At 37.5% G+C, this 22,293-nt stretch overlaps 1 long non-coding RNA gene across 3 annotated transcripts; it reads left to right on the top strand.

The window, feature by feature from the left end:
* Positions 1 to 14: 14 nt before the first annotated feature.
* Positions 15 to 18,969, top strand: LOC309436573. 3 transcript variants are annotated; one of them, XR_014183369.1, is made up of 7 exons: positions 15 to 152; positions 658 to 862; positions 1,677 to 1,778; positions 5,772 to 5,911; positions 15,667 to 15,790; positions 16,231 to 16,389; positions 18,191 to 18,969. It is a non-coding gene; the product is annotated as an uncharacterized lncRNA (long non-coding RNA). The 3 variants fall into 3 exon arrangements; XR_014183371.1 differs by adding an exon at positions 6,029 to 6,132 and having other exon boundaries at positions 16,231 to 18,969; XR_014183370.1 differs by having other exon boundaries at positions 16,231 to 18,969.
* Positions 18,970 to 22,293: the final 3,324 nt, after the last annotated feature.

Genomic DNA, 22,293 nt, shown 5'->3' with positions numbered 1-22,293 from the left:
CTCGCACCTGCGTCCACAGTGTCACCTTCTTACCTCCTGAGGCGGTCGCCCCGCGCGCCTCCTCAGGGAGCCTCTCGGAAACGAGGGCGCCGCTTCCAGCTGCTCGGGCTCCGCAAGGGCCTAGTGATGGGAGGGGGCTGCTGGGCCTCTCGGTACGTGCTCTCCAGAGGCAGCTGGTGCATCCTGTGAGGCGTTGCTTCTCTCAGTTTGCTTTTCCAGGCTCCGTCTGCTTGTGCTGAGCTGCACGGAAGGGGTTAGTGGGCGTTTGGCGGTGGGGTGTTGGGCTGCGTTTGGGGTGTGCTGGTAAATGGTTGTGGTCCGGAGGCCTCCGTGCATTAGTGGTGCAGCTTTCTGACTAACGTTATTTGTTTTAATACTGCCTGTTGCATAGTGGGAACTGTTGCAGGCTTAACACAAAAAAAATGATGTGGTAGTATTAACCTGTAGTTCATTTTTAATTGCCACAAGAAATTTGAATAATCATTTATAGCATTGTTCTTCTGGCAAAAACCTTACTCCTTTCAGATAGTCTTAAGGTCTACAGACATCCTGATGGCTAGAAGCTGCATCTAGATTTCTTTGTGGCACACAGTTTTTATAAAAGACATTTGGAATCATGAAGTAGATTTTAACTGGCTTGTTTATTGTCTTTTGTAGATTTACTTACCAGCAACTATGGAAGATGAATTAATTTAAATACAAATACCAGTGTGAACCTGCATGCCTCTGAGGAAATCGCAACATCCCAGTTGTATGCTGCTGTGCCTGAAGGTTTTGGAGCGCAGATTTGCTGGCCTGGTGGAAATGTTTCTGGTGGAGGTATACAGGTGCAAGCTCTGCCAGTTCACAAGCAGCATCAAAAGTAAGATCAGGATGCACCTGGCTTATATGTATGAAATAGATACAGCATGTCAAATTGTGGTCTGTCCTAAAATGGGCCACGATTAAAATGAGTTGTATACCATGGGAGATGAGGCTAATAATGAAAACAAAGAAAAACTTGCAAAAAAGGTCTGTGTTACTACCTGTGTATTGGATGCTTCAAAATGAGAGTCCTCACTGTTTCGACATGAGCATGAGCAGTCAGAGCAATAACCCTCATGCCTCTTACTCCTGTGAATATCTTGTTTGCAGAAGCAGCAGGTCATTTGCAGATTGAGGAGCCCTGTTCTGCAGTGCTGACTTCTCTTTCCTATTTCAAGAACGATGATAAAGCAGCCCAGTCTGTACATCTTGGCCTCTGTCGTGTTTCCAGTTTCTGGAACTCAGACCTTAGCTGGGAAGATAAATAACCCTAAAGCTGAATCAAGGTGTAAAAGTTACAAAAATCAGAAGAAAGCTAGCTGTGACAGTAAAGGGTTAGCTCATCCTATGAAAGATATTTGTGCCCTAAAGCTGGCTTCTGAGAAAACAGCATTTCTGCAACATGTGCAACCTAGCACTGAAGTCAAAAGATGCTTATAAAACTTATGAAAGGGGTCATGATGCGGATCGTGGCTTTAAATGCATTTTTTGTCTCATGACTGAAGGGGAGGTAATTAAAAACCATTTAAAATCACACAAGCGGATAAAAGAAACCTACCTACTAGTGCCTCATCTGTTAAGGTGTTTTTATGTCACAAAGTGCCTGGAATGTGCATAGAAACAGCCATCAGATAAAACCTCATCTCTTTCAGTGCACAATGTATTAATCATCGTTTGAAACTGAGTGGATAAGAAGTCTTCACTAGCTTGCCGTTATCAGGATATGTTTAAATGTCTGCACAGTGATTTTACCAGTAAGTGAAATTTTATTTTTCATTCTTATACAATTGCCTCAGCTATGACCTTCTTTGTGCACATACTTCTTTTGGTTAATGCAAAATTTGGGAGAGTTTCAGCATGAGCTGTGAATGTTGTCATGAGAAGCTACAGTAAAACATCTTCATATTGGTTTAAACAAAGCTTAAGAATTGCAAAAATTCTAAAAAGTGTTGTAAATCTTCACTTTTTGATTATGTTCCTTCATTCTGCAAAATCCTGTCTCATATTGTGGATTCTGAGTATTTCTAGGAGCAGTTGACCATCATGTTCCAATAATTTCAGTATTATTAGCTTATTAGTAGCTCTGTAACATCACTGTAAAGGTACTTCTATTAAGGTTCATGCTTTTTAGCTCTGAGTTTTGTGGCACTGCTAATGGCTAGATATTATCTCCTTTTATAAATGTAGGACCTTGGCAGAGTAACATAATCTGTGTCTCTTAAATCACAAAATGACATGATTCAGGTATTCCAGTACTGTTCTCCTTTGCATTGACTACAAATGTTGCATTTGTACCAATTGTACTTTATTTAAGCAAGGAGGAAAAAAACATAAAAATGTTTATCTTACTAATTGCAAGTGTTTTCCCCTAAATAAATTTATGCATTTAGTGCTTACCTTCAAATCCGTAGGTAAAATCTTGAAAGATTGGTCTACAAAGGTAGTCTGTGTTATTTTTCTTATTAACTGTTCAGTATTGCAGGTGATTGCTGTGATTGATTTTTAACAAGGTTTTCACAGCTGCTACTCCTACTATAGACCAAATTCTTGCTGTCTTAAGTCAACTACTGATTTGTTTCTCATTGCTCAGTAAGGCCAGTGCAAAAACTGGTAATTTATGTGAAATAAGATGATGACTCATAGGAGTGTTCTGGAGTTTGTGGCAGTGGTCAGCTAAGAAAACAGGCAACGTTAGGAGCATTGGGAAATGTGGAATAACAGGGCTTCCTGTGATTGTTGCTAGGCTGGGTGTTACATCTGTGTTGTGGTGTACGTTTTGAAAGGTTTAGATTAAATAATGTATTGTGCAGTTGAATTTTGAAGTTGTTTCTGGGATATGTGGGGTTCTGAGTTTTTACTGTTTAAAACAGCAGGAGATAAAATTTTATAGAAGGTTGTTGCAGAATTTCTGCAGGAAAAGTAACTTAAAAAAGGGTCATTTTTAGAACAAAAAGCAAAATGAGTATCCTGTTTGTTTCAGGAAAACATACAGTGTCTCCACTTAATTGTATGTGGCTTAAAGCTGACAACAAGGCTGCAATCTAGTCAAACTTTTTCTCTAAGAAGTTGGGAAGTAGAGCACATAGCTGATAAAATGGGTATAGAATAAGGGGTGGAATGTGCTGGGTCAGCCAAGATAGAGTTAATTTCTACAGTGATAGGGCAGCCAACCCAGAACCAGTCAAAGCGGGTATTTGGTACAATTTGGTACCCCAGTTACAAAGGGGGTGAGCCAGGGGCAGGCTTGCTTACTCCTTCTGTCTGTTGGGAGCTGGGCAGCTCAGGAGTCTCCTGTTTTTTCCTGGATCATGCAGTTTGGTGCTTTTGTATGTCCGGTGCAAGCTGTGGTTTGGGCAAGGGGGGAGGTGGTTTTGATGTGAGCTGTGTGGGGAGGTTTTGGCGATGGCTGCTGCAGCGGGACTGCCATGTGGTGGGACCACCATATGGTTGGGTTGGGCTGTGTGTCCATTGCTTTGTAGATTCCTTCATTATTGTTCTTGTTACTGTTTGATTTTATTTGCTGTTTGGTTAAACTGTTTTTTATCCCAACCCACAAGTTTTGCCTTTATTTTCTGATCCTCTTCCCCATCCCACCAGGGGCGAGGGAGGGGTGAGTGAGCGACAGGTGGCTTTAGCTCCTGGCTGAGGGGGCTTGGGGACAAACTACAACCACCTGCAGCCTCCAACCAGTACTTTTTCAGACCAAATTTAGACTGTCACCAGATATGCTTAGGAGAAAATGGATAAGTAAAGTGTATGGCATCTCACCACTAAAACTAATCCTTTGAAGCTTGGGTATTTTGGTGTTTCCTAAGTATCTGTTCTTTCATTATTTTTCATATGCTCCATATTTCACATCAAAATAACTCCACTGCAAGTATATATTTTGCTAACTCATCTTAAAACTGTGGTTTGAAGTCTATTTTTTTGTTTGTTTGTTTCTTTGTTGTTGTTCTGCTTTGACCTTGGTTGAGAGGAGTGCATTGAGCATCCTTAGAGAGCTAACCTTGCTTTTCATGCCAGAGCCCCCATGGTCAAATTGTGTCTTCATTAATAATGGCTCTTTATTCTGAAATACTGTGCTTCTCAGCCAAATTCAGTCTCATATTGCTTAAATAAGTACAAAACACTTTAAAGCTACATAATAGGCCTGCATATCTCTCCCTCTTTCTGTATTCTAACTGCTTACTTCATATTTAGTATTATGAAACTGCACTGCATTTTTTTACTACTCTAGATGCGCTGCTTTGTTACCGATGTTACTGCTTATTTAAAAGACAGGATTTCACTTACTTACCTGTCTTGCTTTTTCGGATTTTTGTTTAAACTGTATTGGCTGAAGTTTATGTTGTTTCTTTGCCTCCAACTGATAGTTCTCCTTTAAAAAACAAATGAACCAGAGTGATTCAACCAATTTTCTAGAGTGCATATGGGGAAAACTTTCTGTTTGTAATGTTTTCAAATGGAATCAGTGAGACTGTGGATAAAACCCTAATATTCCATGACTTGCAGAAAAGGTCTAAGCATTTTTCAGATGGTGTCTTCTGTTAGAATAGATGAAAGGTGCACTCCTGATGCAAAAACCTATTGAGATTTGGCCTCTTCGCAGCCCCTGAAAAATGCAATGAACAGTGCAGGTACCTCACTGCAGGAAGCTAATTGTGACAGACTGTTTTAGGGAGGCAGGGACAGGGACTAGGAAAACTTGCCGGCTTTCTTTGGTACCTGGCTGCAAAGGTTTTTGATTTTTTCATAGAGAGTCTATAAAAAAAGTCAGGTACTAAAGAGAAGTGGGGTTGGAAAACCTGTGAGAAGTTGCCAGAGGACATGAGATGAACTCAGGCAGAATTTGGCACATTAGGAAGACTGCTAGTGGGACAGGGCTTGGTGGGCAGAGAACAGAGTGGGGAGTCTTAGAGAATGAAAATAACTTGGGCAACGGGGTGGCCTAAAGCGGACAGAAAAGATTTAGTCTCAGATACGTGAACCAGTATTAATATAACAGGACACAATCAGTTCTATTTACTGTTGTTGTCATTACTGAAATGGCAATTAGTTCAAGCATCAGAGGTTTCTGGTATATCTGAAGGTTTCAGCAATGCCAGTCAGGCCAAATATAATGCCCCATTGTGAAGTCTGGAATTATGTTTTACTTTAAGTATTTTGTTTAAAAAAAGAACAAAAACAAAATACAACAACACAACAAAAACCCCCTAAAACATATTAAACCCATTTTTTAAAAACCCACAAAAAAAAAATCAAGAAAACTCACAATAAAGGTTGCAAAGTCAAGCACTGCTCATCTATGTGGGCAGGTCCACTTGTAAAATCTTCGGTTGCCTGACTTGACATTACACAATTTTTTTTCCCCTCACATGATCCTTCCAAAATACAGTGTGTAGAATGGTTAATGCTTTAGTAGCCTTGGTTTATTTTTTAGTGAGCCTAGAGTATTTACACAAAAAGCAGCAAAATTAAGGTTACCAAGGCAACTTTAATTTTGTCAATTCCTAATTTTTATTTCTTGGCTTAGCTACCTTAATGAGCTGGAATTTTTTTTTTTTTTTTTTTTAGTATAGGATTAGTTTTGCTTTGTGGGAAGTATGTTGGGAATCTACATTAATGTACTAAAATAAATTACCAAAAATGCCATAATCTTTAGTGGTATGTGCTTTATGCTCTTAGTTCCAAGGCTGTAAGATCATACAATATATCACTATATAAAAGTCCACATATTTCTTCCTTAGGTCCTGTGACATCTAAACCCCTTAAGGTCACTGGCATCAGCTCCATCATGACATCCTAACATGCACCATGTTGGTGGTGATGTATCAACCACCGAACCATGCTGAAACATGGAGCTGGTGTGCACTGAATGGAGGGTCAGGTAAGTTCTTGTTTATTCATGATACTGTCTTGAATATATAATCTCAAAAAAGCATAAGAGACTTAAAAATCTGTGAACGGTCATAAGATTGGTAATTGATCCTCTCCTTTCATCCAGTCACTAGAGGCTCCATAACCCAGCAGGGTTTGTCATCTGATGCTTGCTGTGCCATCATGTTAAAAGGAATCGACAATTTAATAAATCAGGCTTGGTGACACTGGGTGAGAAAAAGATCTCTCTTTTTTTACTTCCTGTAAACAGCAGTGTGCTGAAATGTCTTACATTACAAAGTACTTGCAGGGAACATATGATACATACTGCTAAAGTTGATGGATTTCCCAAGTCACCTTCAGAGCTGGTGCAACTGTTTGGAGATTGATTCATTTATGTAACAGTTAACATCACCTTTTCTGTCTTGTTTATAGGCCTGGAGTGAGGGCAAAAAGATAATTTCTGGTACTTTGTTGCTAAAATAATTAGCTCATACAAAAGCAGTAATATGTCAGTTATGTCAGGACCAAACAGATTGAGTCACATTAAATGATTCTGTGCCAAATTATGTTTTCTGTGTGTGAAGGTATTCCCCTTCCTCTAAAACAAATACTGGCTATCTTCTTAATCATTTAACAGATTTACTTAATTTTTGTCCTAGTCATACAAAATATGCTATATATTTAAAGGTTTATGCAGCACTGTGGCTTTTAAGTTTATGTTTTCGGTTGGAAATGCCTGTCATTTCACAGATTTTTATATTAGTCTTAACAATGTAATTGGAATTTATACTATTTTAACAACAGGATAAGAAAAGAAACTTAATATTTGGATATTCGCAATATAAAAATAGTTGCTTTCAACTTGATAGTTATATTAGATAAATATGTTGTTTGTTTTTTATCTATGTGTATAATGATCATTAGAAGTTTAGCTAGGGAAACTTAGAAAAGGCAACTATTTAAAATGTGCCTTGCTTCTCTATGATAAATACGTTGTAATCTGGTAAACCCAAGGGTTTTAAAAAACAGAGATATTTATTGTGATGGCAAGTGTGTTAAACACGGTAGTGACTTTCTAAATTCTGTCATTTTTATCATGATAATTTGTGCTTATTTCACTTTGTTTTTCTCTTTGTGCTGAGCAGCACTGTGGCAATTTTATAAAAAAACCTGTGCATCCAAGAATGGTAATCTGTACTTCTAGGGAGGGTGTGAATGGCAGTTAAACATGCTGGAAGTCATCTGCCTATTCATTTTATTTACAGCATATGCCAAAGTAGAATAGAACAGTTCTTTGCTCAACATTACGTATGTTTAACAACTTGCATCTAATTCTGCCCTATAGTTTAAAACAAACAAACAAAACAAAAAAACGCCAAACAAATGGCTGGTCTAGATTTTTGGGCAGCTATTTTTTCCGTTTATGCATATGTTTCATAAACGTAACACACAATGATCGGCAAGGTTTTTCTTCTCTGTTAGTGGACTGAATGACGAGGGTTACACTATCTCAAAAGTTCCTCTACAATTTTTCCTTTCACCTGAAGTTATCTCAAATTCTGAAGTCTTTGCAGTCACTGGTGATAATAAAATGTTGGTTTATAATGTATTTGGGGTTTCTTTTTGAATTCTTTGTTAAAGAGTATAGTCATCCATGGTGGCCACCCATTCATGAGTTGACATCATACAATATTCTAATGGTAGCTCTTCTAGTATTTAGGTAGAAAAGTTACTGTACATTCTGTTTCTCTAGCCTTCTTCTAAGCATGCAAGTTTGGCTTTGGGTATGTTCTTTTTTTATTGCTGTTGCTTGTGGTGATATATGTGTCTGTTACATTATTGGGAAACATTTTCACAGAATCACAGAATGGTTGGGGTTGGAAGGGACCTCTGGAGATCATCTAGTCCAACCCACCTGCTAAAGCAGGTTCACCCAGAGTAGACCGCACAGGAATGTGTCCAGGTGGGCCTTGAATGTCTCCAGAGCTGGAGACTCCACAACCTCTCTGGGCAGCCTGTTCCAATATTTTCACAATAGCCACCTTCAGTTTAACTAGAAAAATAACTTTCTGACTTTTCAAGTTGTGTATTATAATCTAATTAATTCAAATTGTCAAAGTTTTTTTCCCCAAATATCTTCTTTACCCCACTGTTTTCTAGGACTGAAGTAATTGCCTGTACTGAATCTATGGTTCATGTAGAAAGAAATAAATACATGTTTTTGATAGCTTACTGAAATTGGTGTAATAGAAAGAAAGAAAAAAGAGAATTTGGGTTTGTATAGTCAAAGGCCTGATTACTCGTAGTGAACTAGCAGCTTTGCTAGTAGGTAGGGAGTAGACCGATGTGATGACAATATACCTTTCACATTGGTATCTGTTTTCTTTTTTTAAATTAAGTAGTCAGTTAACAAGCCTTGTCCTAGTCAAAGCACAGGTCAGTCATTACAAATTCATGAAGCAGGTAAACAAGTTGCTCCCATGTTCACAGTGAGGTATTTTGAAGTTACTCAGTTTTAAAGAAGTTGGGGAAGTACAGGGTTAAGCGCTTTACATCATTATATCATTACAACAGTTATTTTTGAACCAGTGGCGTATGGCAATCCAAATTTAGTCTGAGGTTATGTATGAAATGTGTCATTACCTGATGAATGCGTTACCTCTGTTTTGGAAGTGAAAAGGACAGTTACAGACTGGGCCTCTGGAGCTCTCCCTGGAACGATGCTTGTAATTACCGCAAAGGTTAAGAACCTACTTGAACTTTTCATACCTAGTTCTGACTTGAGTTTTGCTGTGCTGTCTGTACAGAAAAGCGAACTTCACATTAACACAGTTTCTTTCTTACACAGCCTCTTTGAAGGGCAAACTAAATTAGCTGTGTTACCTGCTTGTGGCTGTCTCATGGTTGCACAAAGGGCCCTGACCCCATGGCAGAACAGAAACTGTTGCGAATCACAGCCAGTTTATTGTGGTGTCCTGCAGCTGATGGTGGAAAGGCACAGAGATGCTGCAGCTGCACTGCCTGGACCGTCGGTGCTGCTGCGCAGCGCTCCAGGGTGCCCAAGCAAGGAGCCTCATTGTATCTTCTTCCCAGAATCATCTCTTCTTATGCCTAGGCTGACAGATGCATTTGGGAAATATATTTTAGAGTCTCTTGGTACTGTAAAATTTAAACTTAAAAAAAAAAAAAAGCCTTTAAACTGAAAAAGATCTGCTGTCACAGATGAGTTATCAAAGAAGCGTAGGTAATGGTATGCAGGAAACGGCCTTTCCTGGCTGTCGTGTCATGCTGGTGAATTGTTGTTTCTTTTGGTTTTGTCCAGAAGGGGGCAGAAAATGAACAGCATCAACCTGGCTTTTACTTTTCAAATGCTTTTTCAGTGACCCTCTTTGCCTATAAACCTCAGTGCAGACTCCCTACTGATTTCTAGAGTTTAGACTGATGATTTCTAATTTATTTGCTACAAGGATAGCTGTAATCTATGACTTGGAAATCTTCATTCTTGTCAGTATTAGGCAGTAGAATTTATTTAGTAAAATCCATTTCAAGTTTATTTAAAAGGCAGTTCTATATGAAGGTTTAGGATTTTTATGGGTACGGTATTAGGTGTGTTTGTTTTAAAGGGAAAAATAACCAAACAACCAAACCACATTACGTTATTAATGTCACCTAAGTCTTGCATACATCTCTCAAATATTTATTTTCTATATCAAGTTAAGGTAATACTACAATGCAAAATAATGTTCTCTTGGCCATTTTTCCCTCATCAGAAAATAAAACAGAATACGCTAAACATATTAATGCTTTTAATTCACGTATTAATTAAGGCATTCATATACAAGGATGGCTTGTGCATTCTGCTGACAGTGCATGCAAGATAAAGTCCTTAATTCACATGGAATACTAGTGATACTAAACAATACAGCCAAATCTTATTGTCTTATTTCAGTAGAAGAGTACTGTTTATCATCTAAAATGTTATGGAGGTGTACCAAATTATTGATTTGGAGTATTGTTTTTCTTTATGACTATTTGGGAAAATGCTGATTAATACTTACTACCATTGTGAATTTCTGGGAAGTGTGTGGACGTAATTCTGTTTAAGTTACAGATCAAGTAGTTAGCAGCAAGCCACAGAGAGAGGGCAGCCTAACCTTTCCAGTTGTTGAGTTTTATACAACAGTGCATATGAAGACTAGGAAATCATAGTTGCATTTGCGTGGATCAGCTGCCTATAATCAGTGTTCAAAAGCTAATTGGGAAGAACGAAACTGATTCCTAATGAGTGATTTATCAACTGTTTCTTTAAAATTGTAAGTGTTGTATAGTGTGTGTGGGACCTTAATGGAGTATAAAGCTTGATCAAGAGTACTCAAAACCCTTTAATCTTAATGGGCTGAAATTTTCCACTGTCTCAAAGACTCTTTCTTTACATCTGAAGAATGAAAGGTTAAATTATCCGTATTACAATTCCAGGTTCCTTTGGACTTTTTGCTCCTTAACCTTAGAAGATGGAAGCAACCCTCATAGTAACAGTGTCTTCTTTCTTTTCTCCTTAAAGAAAAAAAAAACATGTCAGAATTTGTGGGGAGTGTGCACCACAAGCACTGCACAAGATCAGCACTGCCTGCAATATTATCAGAATTCTGAAATCTGTATTTAAAGCTATTACATGTAGTATAAACAGGCAGCTATACTTGCATGTTTTAAGGAGCAGTTCAAATAGCTAGAAAATCCAAATAGCTCTACTTTTCTATAAAGCATTTAATCCTCTAACAAATGAAGGTTGTTCTGTCATTGTCATTGTGAAAGGCATGTCCTTTAAATATGCAAAAAGTACAGTTTTAATTCTGATTTCAATTAGTAAAAATGATAACAATAATATTTTTCTAACTTGCAAATTGGCATGTTATACTTTTGAACAACTGTACTTGTATTGGATTCATGAAGATATTACAGAAATTAGCCCCTGCATTTTTGATTTCTGCTTCATATCACTAAAAAAGTTCTACCTGCTCTGTAGGAGTTTAGATATTTGACTTTTTTTTTCATGACAGACAGTTTTTCTTCTTGAAATGTTACAAATGCTTAGGGAAGAGGGGGAGAAAATAATACAAAGAGTTATTTAGAATGGCACAGCTTGCCTTTCAGAGTTGGCTTTCAGTTTGAAAATTGCAGATTTTTCCATTATAGGGCTTTGGTTCTACGGAGATCATTGTTTTAGCTTTACACTTTCTATGCATCGAACACTTAACTCCTTTGAGTACTGAAGTTTTCTCATGCAAGTTAAGGACTTTTATTCTTAGAGCAATGTAAGCTTTATTTCTCTGGTGCAAGAAAGTGTTAATCTGCACAGATAACTAAGGATTAAATCAGCTTTTGCATCTTTCTTGTTTTTGGATACTGTTGTATAAAACAACAGCTATATGATTTACTCTTAACTCAGAATTAGCAGGAGTATTCTTACCAGTAGAAGTCCTGAGTATAATATAAACTAATTTTATTGTTTTCTGAGATACTTTGTTTTCAAAATAGCAGGACTTAAATCACCTTCATAAATGTCATAAAAATAGCTGTGTTGTCATTATAGTGTGTTTGAAGAATGACGAATCCTGTTTATTATACCTAACATGTGAATATAGTGTGTGTATTTGGAAATAGTATTTACTTAGTAATTAATTATTTACAGGTATGATTCAAAAGAACATGGTTTCCTTTTGCTGAGTGCTGATCAATAATCGGGATAGAGATGCAAGCACCTTTTAAACCTACTGTAGTTGACTTCCATAGGACAAGGATTTTGAAGTGGTTTTTTGCATATGTTTCTCCCTTTGAAATCGTTATGTGCTACACATGTGACTCTACAGCATTGTGAATTTGTGGACAACCAGTGCTTCCTCTATTGTTGCTGATTTTTGAGGAATTTTAAGTGCTTAAGACATGGAGTTAAATGGTGGTGTGGGGAAAAATCTGGAAAATTAAGGAATTTGGAATGGCAGACCTGTGCCGGCCTTTTAAAATGTTTTACAATTGTGTTCCCTAGAAATCCTCTCTTTGTATATAAGCACACATATGGGGTTTGTATACATTATTTTTCCTTCTAAATAAATTCCACTTGCTCGCCTGAAAGAGTACCATGTCATGCAATTGAGAAACTAGAACTTGTCTTTTTCATCCAGACAAAAAAATCCTAGAAGACTTGGGTGGACCATTAAAACATCAAAATACAACAATCCAATATAATCATGTTGCATTATGCATTATTGGCTGTTAGTAATTACTCAATGCAGCCAAGTATATTGTTATGACAATATAAATAAATAGTCGAAAGGTAATAAAAAAATAACCGAAGTACTTGATTGTAGACAGGTCTGATAGGAATGTTGTGGCCTCATCCCTCCCATAATGATATCATCTTTCCTAACTAATAGCTTTAAACAGTCATGATAAAAGACATTAAAAGCCTGAATTAACACAGTAACTGAGAAATGTCATCCCTTCAGACCACTTATACAGGAAGAATAGATGATGATTTTCCAGTTGCAACAAGGTTCATTTCCTTTCTGACAGGAAGTGTTCCTGTAGATAGCTCTGCAGAAACACATGGGAATATGTGTGGGCATCAAAGCCTTTCACCACCAGCACTGCCAATACAAAACACTGCTCGAGACCTCTCTGGCACAGCTTGTGTTAATGCATACAGGTGGATTACATGTATGTCATCTTTATGTTACCACTTAGATAAACTGCTTAGGGAGAAAAAATGTACTGTACAGTTGAATGTTGTGTAGGAGTACTGCTTTTGTGCTGTGAAAAGGATTTCTTGACAAAAGTGTTGCGTGGGGTTTTTTTGGTGTGTGTGGGTTTTTTTGGTTTGTTTTTTTTGTTGTTGTGTAGTTTGTTGTGGTTTTGTGTGTTGTTTTTTTTGTTTTTTTTTTTTTACCTATTGGTAGTTCTCCCTCTTGCGTTTAATATGCAAAAACCAAACACTCTGATCCTGATTTAACAAAACAGACAAATTTTTCACTTGAATGTTTTTTTTGTGGCATTGAGGTGTATTGATCTTTAAGGATATGTTTGATTTGCCTTCCTCAATATGGGCATATTTATGGATTATCCTGGTTTAGGATCTATGTTCAGAAGCGACCTCTGTAAAGGTACACATACTGCAAAGACAAGGACAGCTTGTGACCCTGGCTTCTTAACTGAGAAGGATGTTTTTGGTAGATCAGGTGGATGTGGACTTCAACCAGTTCATAATTTTTTGTTTCATACTGGTGCGCCATGGCCAGGAAAGAATGGGAGTGTCTGCTCAAAACTTTTAAAATCAACTTGCACATATTGGCATATTTCAAGATTTTTAATATAATAGATTGCTGTTTGGCCACCTTGGCTACATTCCCTTTAATTTTCTGAATAGCTTCCTGCTTCAGTTTTCTGTTTTAATGTTGAATTTCTATCACAGGCCAGCGTCTCTGTGACTGATGCTCTGGGGTTCTTTCTCTCTTTGTCAAGTGATTTGTTTACATAGACTTTGGGTTGCCATGGTTATATTAAGTCCATCAGTCTGCCAAAAAAAGGCACTTGCATTAGAAATTCTGAATTTACACAGGAGACTGTACTGTGCATCACCATCTGACTGGATCTGTTGGATCTGCTCCATCTTGTTGATATTTAAAAAGTGAAGCCTTTCTCCTTTTTTTCTGAAACGAGCATTTTGCAGGATTAGGAAATAAGTTTAACTGAGTGAATAGGATGGGAATGTGCTATGTTGCATTAATGGCCTTCTGAAACCTGCTACCTTCATGTGTGCAGTGAGGGAGTGGACAGGACAGTGGGGAGCCAACCTTGTGAGAATATTTAAATAAATCAGCTCATGGAGAACTCATCCTATAGGACCTGGCAGTGTTGCAAATAAGGAATATCCACTTTGTCCATGCTAGCAAAATTAACTTTTCAGTGAGTTGAAGAAATGAAATACTCTTGCAGTAGTTTGGCAGGAGTGCAACACTCTGGTGCTTGAGTGAGGTGAGTGGCTGGTGCTCAGTTCTGCAGCCTTGGAGCTGCAGAATCGCGCACGGAGGCAGAGGAGAGAGCGGGCAGGTGTCTGGCAGGAAACACGGGTGTGAAGGGAGCTGATAGACATCTCATGCTACTGGCACAGATGGCACTCAGTCTCTGTGGCAGCAAGTATGCCATGTCTTCAAAGACAGACATTTACTTTATTAAACATTCTTGGCTTATGTAGAAGGCACAACTGACAGGCTTCAAAAGATACAGACAAAGGAGAGTGACACCTGAAGAGGAGATAACTAACTTCTCCTAGGAGGCTGGCTAGACAGTGTGGCAGGGACTGCTAGTGATGTTCAGATGCATAAGGAGACAAGTGACCAAAACCATGCAAAATAAATTAAACTTTTGCAAAAAACGAACAAAATAAGTGACTCTCTAGAAGAAGGACTGCAAATCCAGAACATTCTCCTATTCCTTGTTCTGCAGCAGACCTGCTATGCAACCTACAGCAAACATATTTAAGGAGCTTTAGGAAGCTGCTTATTGCCTATGGCAGTGTAACTTATTGTCTGGATATCAAGCCATTGACAGCTGCTGCTGAAAATATCATCAGCCTCTTCCTGTTTCCTTCCCTGTTGACAACTGGGGGTAAACATAAAAAACCACTTTGATTTCCACATCGTGCTGACTATGCAGTGATCATGCGATATGATATCCCCCGCATTAATTCTTAAAAGATCACACTAATAAAACTGGAGCTGGAGAGTTACCTGTAGTAATGTTTGTGTGAAATGCTGTCTTCAGGAGAATTGTTATTATACCAGGGTTCATGTTAGGACTTAGATTGTTAAAATATGTTCAATTTTCATTATTTTTTAACTCAAATTTATTTATTTGTTTGATTTATGGTTTTATTTTTGTCTGTAAAAATGAAAATAGGTTTGACTATTTGGGGATTGGACCAAATGATCTCCAGAGATTCCATTCAACCTTCACCATTCTGTGACTCCATTCAGATTTTTCTTTTTTTTCAGTTGGTGGTTTCTTTCTGGCTAGGTTTGTTTCATGTTTCCCACTGTAAGCCTAATATTTCAGAATTCTAGTAAATCAGAAAAATTTGAAGATAAGTATTGTAAATTAGAAATTGTCAGGGGGAATGTAAATGAAAGGGGAGGCCAGTCCTTTAAGAATGTGCCTCTCAATGTTTTGTTGAAAGTCATTGTTTTCCTTTGTATTTGTGACCTAAATGTTGTCCTTGCTGTCTCTACAGAAAATTATTTGTGTGTTTTCTTCATTAAGTCAAAATGACTTTCCCTTAGTGTCATTTCCTTTTGCTTCTTGAAAATTTCCTGCTCTGCTACGTTTCCACTTTCTGAGGGATTGAGTTTGTTTTTAATTGGCGACACAGAGTACACTGAGAGTTTGCCCTCTGAGTTTTGATTCGGAAAAAAAGATCAAAACTGAATTTGGAAGTGCTTCTGGACAGTTTTTCTTCATTAGACTTATAGTGGAAGATAAATTTAGATGCAGTGGGTCTCTTAATGGTAAAACAGACTGTAACCTTTACCTACCTAGACCATTATCTAAGATCGTGCTTCATTAGCAACAAGATCATGTGAAAGATGAGCTGTGGCTTTGGGGATGTGCTGTAAATGCTGATCCACTGACATTCTTTTGAATTTCCCTCTCACACTTTTTGTTCCCATAGAAAATACAACATCTTTCATACTTGCTTTCCATTTGTGGTAGGTGAGAAGCCTTTGAAGTGTGAGATCTGCTCTTACGCCTCCGTTGATGCAAGCTCTTTGCAGCGGCCCTTCCAAACATGCACTAGTGAGGGGCCATACAAATGTTGACTCTGTTCATATAGTTGGTAAGTGTAAATAATCCCTCTGTTGGACAAATTCTGTAAATCTGTTGGCTTCATAAAAACAACAACAACAAAAGCCCACGCTTTAAGTATGTGCTCCTACCCATTAATAAAAGCCAAGTCAAGCATTTAAATATATTCCTGTTAGGAGCCTGGCTCTATAAAGGCTTTTTTGTTTAAAGGGATTGCTTTCTGTCCCATCTTTATAGCTCTTTCTGTGTGTAACTACTGCATAGACTATGGTAGAAAATTCATGGAACACTAGTGTGATAAATACAAAAGTGTCAGGTGGAAGAAGGTGATACTATCTGTGTGCGAAGTGTTACTGGGAAAGTGGTAGTGACTTGTATAAAAACAAAAATGTGTTCATTCACCAACTGTATGTCTTAATTTGCTGTATTAGGTGCACCATACTGGTTTTTCACACTGATTTTTTTCTGCAGCTTTGCTTGTAGTGTTTTGATTCCATCCTCCTGCCGATTGAGGAAATGCTCACGTCTCTGACAGTGCTAACATGTTTCATTTTGCGGCGTTGGCAGAGTGCGTCATGTGAGGAGTGGGAGCATTAACTAGTCCTAGTAAAGCTGAAGTACATGTTGAAAGTAGGTACTTAGCAGCTTTGGAAGCTGTTTAAATGTTAAATTCTTGTGTGTTTAAGCTCTGTATGCTAAATGATGTACTGTTTGCTTTGGGTTTTTTTAGAACTCTAAAGTTTTAAGATAAGCTGATGTCTACAAGTCACTTCTTGAGGTATGTAGTGGTTGGTGGAGAGACAGCTTGATTAGTTTTGGTTTGTTACTTATGTGCGGGAATGCTTAATTTACTCTATCTGTCTTAATAAAGGTAATTCTGATGACAAAACTAGTGTTCCTTTTGGAGAGTCTTTTGATGCCAAAACTAAAATCTGGAAATGCATCTATCAAAAGTGATAAGATCTCTTGAGCTTAAAGTAATTTCTTTCTTCACCATGAGCTTTGCATTATCTGGTAATGGAATACCAGGGAAAAGGGGGTTTTCCTAACTTTTGTGGCAGCTATGTAAAAATGCAGAATTATAAACACTTTCCAAATGTTGTAACAAAAAATGAAGGAAATTTGTATTAGGGAATGGTCTTTGCAGCCTTGCTACAAAGACAGGTATTTGTTTGCAGGTATTTACTTTCTAGGAAGTATGGTCTGTGTCGTAACACATGAGCAGGAGAAAATAGTGGTTGGAAAATTTGAGGGGAACAGTAGTGGTGAACTTCAGACTATAGAGTGGAACACTGGTAACCTATTACTCTTTATGCATTACTGTAGTACGCAGAAGAAATGCAGTTTCCTGTCCTGTCAGATAAGATTTAGTTATAGGATACAGCTAAGCATGACAAGGGACTGTCATTAAGTCCTGTACTACTATTTTTTTAATAAACCGTACTGTAATACCTGTTGTAGTATTTTATCTCTTTTTGCAGTATTACTTTACAAGCATATACTTGTACTGATTAGACACATTCCATGCAGTGGAGTGCCAAAACCCAAAGGTTTGTATTCTAGATTTGATATTCCCTGAATCTGAAAGAACTTAGATTTTTATTAGTATTAGTTTATAATTCCGTTGTCTCAGGGCAGGATTTAGACCATAGTAAGTATGTAGCAGACCTCACATTTTAATATGGAATGAATCCTTGACAGTAGTTGTGTTATGGTTAAGTTCTTTATTTTGAGCTATGTCCCTCTATTATACTGCAAAACAGGTAGAATGAAATGACAAACACAAGGTCAAAGTTTTTCAGTATATTCAGACTGGTTTGCAGCTTTTACTACGTTGAGCTGGAATTATACGCAGATACACAAGCACATGCAAGTGTGTGAATCTCTGTTTTGTGTGGCTGCATGCTGGTGTAATTGTATCCCAAAGATGTAAATGCATACATAATCCTATTAAGACTGTAAAGTAAATTGGGATGCATGTGCTTGTAGAAGTTCAGATTCTTATTCCCTATACAGAGGTTTTATTTTCAAATAATAGATATATCCACAGGTGCACAACTGACAGTAAAATAGAAATACTGCTGAGAACATGGTTCAAACTCCACTAACTTACTGCAGTAGTAGAAAAAGAAATGTTGAAAGGCATCATCTTGCTTGCGTAAAATGAGAGACATTTTAGAAGTCCTCACTTGGTAATACAGCTAAGTGTAAGTGAAGTTATTGGGCTAGGAGCCAGAAGAGCTATGTTCTGGTCTAGCTCCACCACTGAACAGGGACATGAGATATTGCTGGGGATGACTCATCCCCTCACCTACTGCTTGGCAATTTTGGACTTGTGAACACTCCAGTGGGAGACTGACTGCCTGTGTTTGTGCAGTGCTCACTGCTACTGGTGACACTAATGTCTGATACATTTTTAATTTTTTTAAAGCATTCAAAAGAAGAGTTTGGACCTTCACATATGCTGACTTCACACTGGTGAGGCATTTGGCTGTAGTTTTTACTGCTGTTCTTCCCCTGACAAACAACTTCTCTGAAAACACATTAGGAAATATCACCTGGGTTCAGGAACCTCATTAACCAGTTCCCAGCCTCTAATCACTTCCAGTGGAACATTAGGTTCTTCATGCTTGAACTTCCACCAGAGCATCCTAGCAGATAAAGAAGCTGTTGGTATTGTCAGACTTTTGTGCTGAAAGTCAGGGTTTATCTGGAAAAAAAAGAAGAAACAGTCCTTATGTGGCAATTAAAAGCACTTAGAATGGTCCTCCCAAAAAGCTTTGTGCGTGTTATGGCAGAGGTGGTAGATCCAGTGTGCTGAGAGGAGCGTGAAGATTTGTGTTGCACAAAGGGTGGACATAGTGATTTTTCTGTTCTGATTACCTCTTGCTGATATATTCTGCTTACTTACAAATGAAGAGTTTGATGTTTCAAAGCAGAATCTGTTGAAATGTACCAAAGCTGACAGTGAACCCCAGAGGTGGTTTCTGTACTATGTCTCTCATTTTTAATACAGGTCTCTATATAAAAACAGTAAATGATTCAGAAAAATCTACTGATGCTGTATCACTTATAATGTGGTAATAAAAGTTTGTTGAAGGTCTTAATGGTTATTTTTTATAACAAAATGTGTCAATTATGATAAACTAATCCGATGTTGAAGTAAAAATGTAATCTATTGAAATAAGACATCAAATAAACTTGCCTTGAAAATACTGTGATTAAATACACCTGTGCCTTATTTAGCCAAATAAAAATTGTTCACTTTAAAAAAGAAATATTAAATTAGAAGAACAGAATACTTCCTAAATTTAGGGTGTTAGAGGGCTTGTTTTACTATAAGACTCCACATTTATTCTTTGACTAGGGTGGTTTTGTGGAGTCTGTCATTAGCTATGAATGTTACGTAGGAAATGTAATGCTTGCTAAAAATAAAAAGCCTAATATCACAACTTCCTGCCAGGCAGAAGCAAATAGTGACCGAAGTGTACCTACACTGTTGTCTTAAACACAATTGTAAAGAATATACTACTTCAACAGGACAAAAGTTTCCTTTCAGGTAAGTTGTAGATTTCTTGATTTACAAGAAAATATTAGTAAAAGAGTTAAGTGGAGAGCAGCTACTGGAAAATCGTAGGTAGAATCTTTATTAAAGAATTAAAGAGAAACTTTTTACAAATAATAAAATGTTTATACTGTTATAAACTGATGAGCATCACATATCTCATCTTCCTGTTGTACAGTTGGGACCGAAACAGTTGGAAATGTATTACCAACCATAAACACTTGGTTTCTCTTCTTCTGGAAGTATAATAATGGGACATTTGCAATTGAGCACATACATAATTACTAATGGGAAGTATTTTCTTTCCTTAATACAATTTACGTTGCAGCATTTTGACTTGTTTGTACAATAGTCTGATGGATCTTTAACTTGAAATTGCTTGAACAATAAGTACTCATTTACGACAACAACAGTACTTGACTCTGAAGGATTCCAGCAGCTTTTTCACTAGCTTTGCATTGGGGAAATATTTTGATCCTTGTTGATGTTAGGCCCAGAGGATGTTGACTTAAATGTTGATTGTTTAGTAGCTTTTAGCAGTAGCAGAAGATGTGAACTGCAGAGGGGATGTAGATGTGTGGAATTTAATTAACCAAACTGGAATTCAGCCAAAACTCAGCTCAACAATCCCAATCTTGCAAAAAGCACAAGGGGACTTCTAATAGTTGGTAAGTGAACTGAACTTTCATTTTGATGTCACCTTGACAATTGTGGTGTAAGCAATCTAGTACCTACTTTTCTAGGGAATTTATTCAGTAATGTTGTGAAGGATGGTCTATACCACTTACTGAATTACTAGTAATTACTAGAGATGACTTCTGGCAGCATTCTATCCTGTTTTTATGTCTTTCATATAAGCGCCAAGCTCAACCTTAGCATTTGAGAACAGGCAAGAGTACAGCTTGGAGTTGCAGAGCTGCAGGCATGGTGCAGTTACATGCCCACTAGAATTCTTAATGTGCTGTGGTTTTTTTTTTTCGCAATTTTTTCGCACTGTTAGTGCAGGCTATATAGTGGGCTTGGTAAGTTAATTAGGAATGGAATCTTGAATATAAAAGAAGTGCTTTATTTCTTTTTTATAATATATATTTATTAACCTGTTATAAAGGGGCAGAAACATTCAGCATTAGCTAGTTTACTGTAAAGACTGACTGCTGATCACAGTTTTTGTACACATAAGGTATAATTTATAGAGCCAAATTCTAATCTGTTCTTCATACTAGCGTCAGGCAGTACAGTATCCTGCAGTTAAGTGAAAGGTTTCGGTATGTCCTTATAAGTGACCTTTCAATATGAATATGGCACGATCTATCAGAAATAATTCCCTGCTCTCTATAAAGGAAAAAAACTTAGATACAGAAAGCAATAATCTTGACATTGTTCTTGTTTGCTGTGTAAGACATTTTGGAATACTAGCCTTTTATCTGAAGTCCGCACCCTCTGGTCATTCAGGGTAGCTATTAATGGAGGACTGAAGTGGTTATCATGTAAAACTCTCATTAATATAAAACATTTTAAATACAGTTAGATCAGTACACAATTAGTTTCTAGTTCAACTGTCACATATATTTTGGATATTCAAAGTCTACTTCTAACTCCAAGCACAATTTTTCTAGAAACATCTGAGTTAGTATGCTTTTGTTTTCTTTCTTCCTGTAAACCAGTAAACAGTGGGGTGGGTGTGTGGTTTTTTGAATGTCAGCTTATGCAAGTTGAGGGTAACCTGAGGTAGGTTTTCTGTCTGAACGTTATAAAGCTGTTAAATGAGCTGTGCTTCCTCTTGAACTAACAAAGGAATTTGCATTCCTTTTCCTTCTTACTTCCCTTTGCTGTCAGGAAAGGCATTTCATAGAGCAATAGTTCCACACAGTGCAGCCTCAGCATAGGTTAGAGGCTGTAACGGAATCGACAAAGGACTCTTTGTCTTGTTATATTCAAGCAAAGGTTCTACTCCCATAAATAATGCATGTTTTAATTGGAAACTGCAAATGGAAATACTGGTCTCTACAGGCTTGTTGATTTCAGTATAATCTGTTAGGGGCAGATTCTGCTCACATGCTGAACACACAACACATTCCCCAAATTTCTGGTTGGTTGTTTTTATTAGAACTACCTGTGCTAGCAAGTTCCTTCCTATAAATTAAGATAAATGTCATATCTAGCTAATTATCTGGGAATTTCTGTGACCCTAATTTATGAAAGTTAACTAAAATTTTATTATGAGGCTGGGTTCCCACTGGTGTTAGGAATTGAGTCCATTTCCCTTGGTTAGTATTAATAGGATTGTGCACTATGCCTACTGAAAGTATATGTAACTGTTTGTAGAGGATGAGTTTAAAAGCAGATAATAAACATACTCATTTCTTGCCAGATTTCCCTGGGGTTAATCACATTGTGCCTGATGTTTGCCACAGGTTTAGGCTTGCACAATTACTGGGGCTGAGCAGATACCTGGCTACTTCACGAAGCTGGAACACTAATCACATCTACGAGTATGAGCACAACTTTTTGTGCCATTTTAATTAAATTGGTTTAAAACCACGCCTTAAGGCCTCTGCTAAACATAACATCCTACCAACTTCAGTAAAGGTGTCTGACAGTTACCTGCATGGTGCATAAGTGTGTGCATACAAATCTGTGTGAAGGCTATTAGTTTGTTTTGGGCTGGACTGAGAAGTTAGCCAGGGGAAAATAATTCTATGTCATGTCTTTTCAAATATACCAGTCTTTTTTAGAACAGCAGTAAAAATATAGAAGAAAGGTAACTTCCTTCCATTCTTCTCCTAGAAGATTACTCTTGAAACAAAAATCAGGATAGCTAATAAAACTGAAAAGATAGGAAGAAGTCTTGACTCAGGCAGAATTGCAAAAACCTTATTTTTTTCAAAGGACAAATAGTTAAAGCATTTACTCCATGTGCTGTGAGATAGTGCATTGTATTGGTACTTCATTCTTTTCTTGATCATAAC

The sequence above is a fragment of the Streptopelia decaocto genome (genome assembly GCF_964273445.1).
Source record: "Streptopelia decaocto genome assembly, chromosome: 2".
In the NCBI taxonomy this organism is placed as follows: domain Eukaryota; kingdom Metazoa; phylum Chordata; class Aves; order Columbiformes; family Columbidae; genus Streptopelia; species Streptopelia decaocto.
Note: the sequence above shows the minus strand (reverse complement) of the source record. Positions and strands in the feature narration are given on the sequence as shown.